Here is a 5,708-nt window from a genome sequence, read left to right as displayed (position 1 = left end):
GATCTGCAACCCTGTAGGTGCAACAACATTATGAACTAACCAGTACCCCGGAGCTCTTGACTCTAGCTGCATATGTATCAAAAGATGGCCTAGTAGGTCATCACTGGAAAGAGAGGCCCATTGGACACGCAAACTTTATATGCCCCAGGACAGGGGAATGCCAGGGCCAAAAAGTGGGAATGGGTGGGTAGGGGAGTGGGGGGGAGGGTCTGGGGGACTTTTGGGATAGCATTGGAAATGTAAATGAGGAAAATACCTAATAAAAGTAAAACAAAAACAAAAACAAAACAAAACAAAACAAAACAAAAAAAAGAATGGATTTTTCAGCAGTGCACTTTGAGCACTGAGGCCGAATCTGCTGTCACCTATGGGGAGTAAGGAGAGGCTGTGACTGGGCAGAGACCACCAGTGTCGCAGAGGGGAGTTGACTATCTGCAGCCACCGCCAGCAAGGCCCATCTGCCCATTCATCTGGCCCTCTGCCCTGTTCAGCATGCAGCCTGCTTCTACAGAAGGAGACACCAAGTCAACTCACTACCTGACTTTGGGAATCATGTCTTATGCTCCTGATCACATGAGAGGTCTATGAGATGGCTACAGCAGGTATCAATTCTTGTACCTTATGGAAACTCAGAGTCAGGTTTGCCTAAGTCAAGTGTCAGTTATGGTGAACTTCCCATTTATTCTCCACATTCAGAAAGATGTTAAGGTTTTGAGTCTCACCAGAATCTTCTAGAAATCAGGTCTGGCCAGCCTCCGGCCCTTTTCTTATGCCTTTCTGCATTGTGCCTGCTGTTTTCTCTGCCCAGCATGGCAGACAGCAAGCTTTGAACTAGAAGAGAAGATACGGCAGGAGCAAATGAGCAAGGTTTTATGGTGGATTTAGGCAGAGACAGTTTTAGATTACACATTAAAAAGGAACTGAGAAGAGGAGGTAGGGCAAAATGAGAGGACCAGCAGAATACGGAAATAGGCTTGGTCCCGCCCCATAGTATCTCAAAAACCATCTCCCCACCCATCTTAGCAGAGTCTTCCTAGAAGCAGGAGAAAGAGGGCAGGGTTGCAAAAATATGCAAAGAGCAGGTGTGGAGAACCAGCTGCAGCACTTCCAAACATACAACACAGTGCTCAGGCTGTAGACATGTCTTGGTAGTTAACAACACTTGTTCTTGGAGATCACCCAGGTTTGATTCCCAGTATCTATATGGTGGCTCAGAACCATGTGTAACTGTAGTTCCAGGGGATCTGCCATCCTCTTCTTACCTCCACGGAGAGTAGGAATGCACATGACATACATATATACATGCATACAAAACAATCATACACATAAAAATAAATAAACCTAAAAAAAAATACAGTTCTCAACATGGGCTTGGTGGTGGTGCACCCCTTTCATGCCAGCACTTGAGACAGAAAGGCAAAGGCAGAGATGGTCTCTGATCCAATGTGTCTCACACTCTAGAGTTGATTCTCAAGTTCCCTGAGAAGATCTGTCGGTTTTTGGCTAGCTTAAGAATCTAAGGCAGAATGGAAGAGCATAGCTGATAAAGGCTTGAAATCGTCCCCTTTCACCTATGTATGGTTTGCAAGAGATCCCAATGGAGGTAGACAATGAAGTAGGAGGCTAATGAACTAATAGGTTACTTGGCATTTGTTGTCATTTGGCCCACTCGTTCCATCAACACATCCAGGTCCATCATGTGTACATATTCTACCGTCCACAAGGAATCCAAGACTAGAAGTCTGGACAGAGTTCTAACTGAGTCCTGCCTGGGCTACAATCATTTTTTTCTGTCTTGTCTCCTTGCTTTGCTCTCTGCCTGGAGTGCCTTTGTCTTCTTCTCTACTCCTCAACTAGATACCCTCGAGGTTTGCCCCCTCTAGAGATTCAGATTCACCTTCCCTGCATCTCTTTCTTCTGGCTTCCTTGAACTCTCGTTCACATCACTTAATAGAAAGCTCAGCTCTCAAGGAAGCAATACAAGCTCCATCCTGGCATTGTAAAAAGATTTTTAATTAAAATGATTATGTGGCTGTGGTGGCTTGAATACAAATGACCCACACAGACTCGGGTGTGAGAATTCTTGGCCTATAAGGCTTGGTACTATTAGAAGGAGTGGCCTTATTGGAATAGGTGTGGCCTTGTTGGAGGAAGTGTGTCACTGTGGAAGCAGGCTTTGAGGTCTCATCCTTTCAAACTTTGCCCAGTGTGTACACAGTCTCCTTCTACTGCCTGTGGATCAAGAACTCTCAGCTTCTTTGCCAGCACCATGCCTGCTTGTGTGCTGCCTTGCTTCATCCCATGACAATAATGGACTGAACCTCTGAAACTGTAATCCAGTCCTGATTAAATGTTTCCTTTATAAGAGTTATAGTTGTCATGGTGTATCTTCACAGCAATAGAAACCCTAACTATGACAATAACTATTATAGAAAAATTATCCCCCAAAGATGAAAAGGATGAATTTAAAAGTAAATCATGCATAATCTCCTTACCCAGCGGGGAAAATAGTACTATTAACTTTCCAGTACTCAATATTTCCTCCTAATATCTTCAATGCTTATGTACATTCAGCTAGATAACTGGAATTCCATTAGATATTAATATAGATGATATTGATATAGAGATAGAGATAGATTGTATGTGTGTGATGTGTCATATACTTTGTATATGACTTTTTGACACTTGCTGTAAACATTGTCCCTGGATATTAGGCTTTCTTCAAAAAAAAGAAGAACAAAAGATGTTGAACAGAAGCTCAATACTTGCTGGTGTGGACACACAGCACTTCAAGCATTTCTTCTCTACTGCATTTCTTTCTTATATCTAACTTGTATTTTCTTAGTGATTCTTCAGAGAGTAGTGGGAATCGACTCTCTGGGTGGGATGCAGAGTAGGAATTCTATATTCTTTACTATCTTACTTTGAGGAGGGAATAATTCTAGTAGGAATTTCACATTTTTATATTTGTAATTTTGTACTAATAAGGTGTGCCAACTTAAGGACATTATATCCTTGCTTTTGTTGCTGGAGCATTTAGGGGGGAAATCTGTCCTCTGACTCCCAAACAATTAGGTAGCTGCCCATCCTCAATACTTCAATTAATAATATAAACAATAATGAAAACCAAATAGAGGAAAGATCTTCAATGTGACTGTCTTAGAGGGTTTTTTTTGTTTTTTTTGTTTGTTTGTTTTTGTTTTTGTTTTTTTTTTTTTTTTTTTGCTGTGATGATTCATTATGACCACAGCAACTCAAATAAGGAAAAATATTTAACTGGGGCTGGTTAATAGTTCAGAGGTTTAGTCCATTGTCATCATAGAGAGAAGAATGGCTTTGCACAGGCAACATGGTGCTAGAGTTGGAACTGAGAGTTCTACATCCAGTCTACAGGCAGCAGGCAATAAGATTAAACCACTGGGCCTGGCTTGCCAACTGAAACCTCAAAGCCCACACCAGTGACACACCTAGTCCAACAAGACCACATCCCCTAATAGTGCCACTCCCTATGAGTCTATGGGGGGCATTTTTATTCAAACCACCACAGTGGCCTCACTGAGAAGAAATATTAAAGGTGTCCAATGATTCTCAAAGTCTGTCTTTGGGAAGACTATTATAAGGTTTATGTTTAAATAAAGGGCAAGAAGTACTAAGCAGTTGCACAGTCCAGGACAAAGTGTGTCCCTGCCCACCACTGGCCCAGCATCGTCTTAGCTTCACCATCTTGCAAAGCAGTTCAATTAGATGTCAGCTCAGTGTAAAAAACTCTTCCTGTGAAGAAGGGTCCTTCTTTGGCTGACACCAGGATTTCATATTCCCCTCCCCCAATAGAATTGCTAGGGAAATTTAACTGGGTTCCATTGTTTCAATTGTCCAATAGCATAAGGAAAGGATGGAAATGTTTCTTACTAAAAGGTCCTTGTTCCTTCCAGGGTAGTTATACTCTGAGTCTACCTTTACCCAACAGGGAAGTGTGGAAGATCAGGTCTCGCTGAAAACAGCTCTCAAAGGTCAACTAGGGTGTGATAACTGACTCTCGTTTTTTGTTTTTGTTTTGTTGTTGGTTTGGCTTGGTTTGATCTTTCAAGCGAGCGTTTCTCTGTGTGTAACCCTGGCTGCCCTGGAACTCTCTCTGTAGACAAGACTGGCCTCAAACTCACAGAGATGTGCTGAGTCCTAACTTGTTTGATATGACCTGGTGCCGCAGACCCTCTTGGATCCCTTGTCTGTGTAGGACAGGTCTCTGGGTGCAGATGAGCAAAGAGTCGGCGAAAATGACAGACAGATGCACACAGGAGATTGTGTAGAATCTGAATGTAATTTGTCAAGTTGAGCATCGAACTTTTTGTACAGAAGAATAACAAGAAACCAGGCAAGATACATCCACTGAATTACAGTGACACAATACAAAAGCAATGTATACATCAAAAGAAGGTGGGGACCAGGCCTTTGCCACAAAGAAGGGAGCTAGGTGTAAAGCTAGTCTATTGTTAAGCCCACCACCAGGGGTTCTGCTCTAGCAGACCTTCTCATGAATAATGCAATACCACAACCCCCCTATTTCCTGGGCCCTGATAAATTCTTGTATGAGTGTAACTTTTAAGTATCTGTGGAGAATCTCCATTTGTCAGAAGAATTCACCAACTTGCTTCTAATATGCAATGTAGCCTGCTATACCTGGCTGTACTGAAGATTTCTATCTCAGTGGGATTCCCTAGCTCTTTCATGGTAAACCCACCTATTAGCTAGGCCAATGTGTATTCCTTTGTTTTGATGAGATTGGCTGTCGTCCCAAGTAAACACTCTGCAGACCAACCCTGAGCTGCGGCTCCATCCTTTGTAATGCTTCATTAGGTACTGAATAGGTAACTTTCTTACTGAATTCCTACTGAATTCCCAGTTTGTTGGCTTTAAGAATTTTTGGGGACATTGGAACACTGGCGAAGGCTTAGCTATGTCAGAATTCAATCTTAAAAGGCACTTATAATAAGATAATACTAAAAGAGAGCACGTGGATCCATACACCAGACTAACTCAGGGATAGGGTATGAGTATTCGGGTTATGAGAACGCCAAAGTTCCAGGAAGTAAGTTTCCATGAAACTCTTCACCTCGTGAGTGCTCCGGCCTACCAAGCAAACTTCACTGGAGTGTGTGTAGCAACCTGATGTTTAAAAAAAAAAAAAAAGAAGAAGAAGAAGAAGAAGAAGAAGAAGAAGAAGAAGAAGAAGAAGAAGAAGAAGAAGAAGAAGAAGAAGACCAATTCAGCCCAAGAAACCTTTCATGTACTACCCTGACTCCATCTTAAGGATGGAAGCCATTTTGCTAAAAGGTCAAAATAAGTTCATTTCTGGTTGTTGCAAAATTCAAGCTTGACTGTGCTCTAACTTACTTCTGGAATTTTACATACTCTTCACCCCGTGGAGTTTGACTCACACCTAGAACATACCCTGATAAGATGCTCTTTCAAATAATTTAGAAATGTTCAGCCAAGTTCCTATGTAACCAAACTTCATCTGGAAACCCCTAATCCCTAGCCTTACAGTTCTGGAGGGCTATATAAACTCCTGCCTTCAGCTTTGTTTGATGTTATCTTCTGAAATCCCACTTTAGGGAGATAGCCCTATCTGACAGAAAATAAAGTTTGCATAATTTGACCAAAGATTTGTGTAAGGGTCTTTACCCTTGTTTGGTGGAACTAATACCTTC

At 42.0% G+C, this 5,708-nt stretch overlaps 1 long non-coding RNA gene across 1 annotated transcript; it reads left to right on the top strand.

The window, feature by feature from the left end:
• Nucleotides 1–308: 308 nt before the first annotated feature.
• On the top strand, nt 309–5,179 carry LOC110301131. The gene is made up of 3 exons (XR_002378689.1): nt 309–602; nt 3,968–4,592; nt 5,119–5,179. It is a non-coding gene; the product is annotated as an uncharacterized LOC110301131 (long non-coding RNA).
• Nucleotides 5,180–5,708: the final 529 nt, after the last annotated feature.

This window comes from Mus caroli, chromosome 1, assembly GCF_900094665.2.
Source record: "Mus caroli chromosome 1, CAROLI_EIJ_v1.1, whole genome shotgun sequence".
NCBI lineage: Eukaryota > Metazoa > Chordata > Mammalia > Rodentia > Muridae > Mus > Mus caroli.
This window is presented reverse-complemented; position numbering and strand designations above follow the sequence as displayed.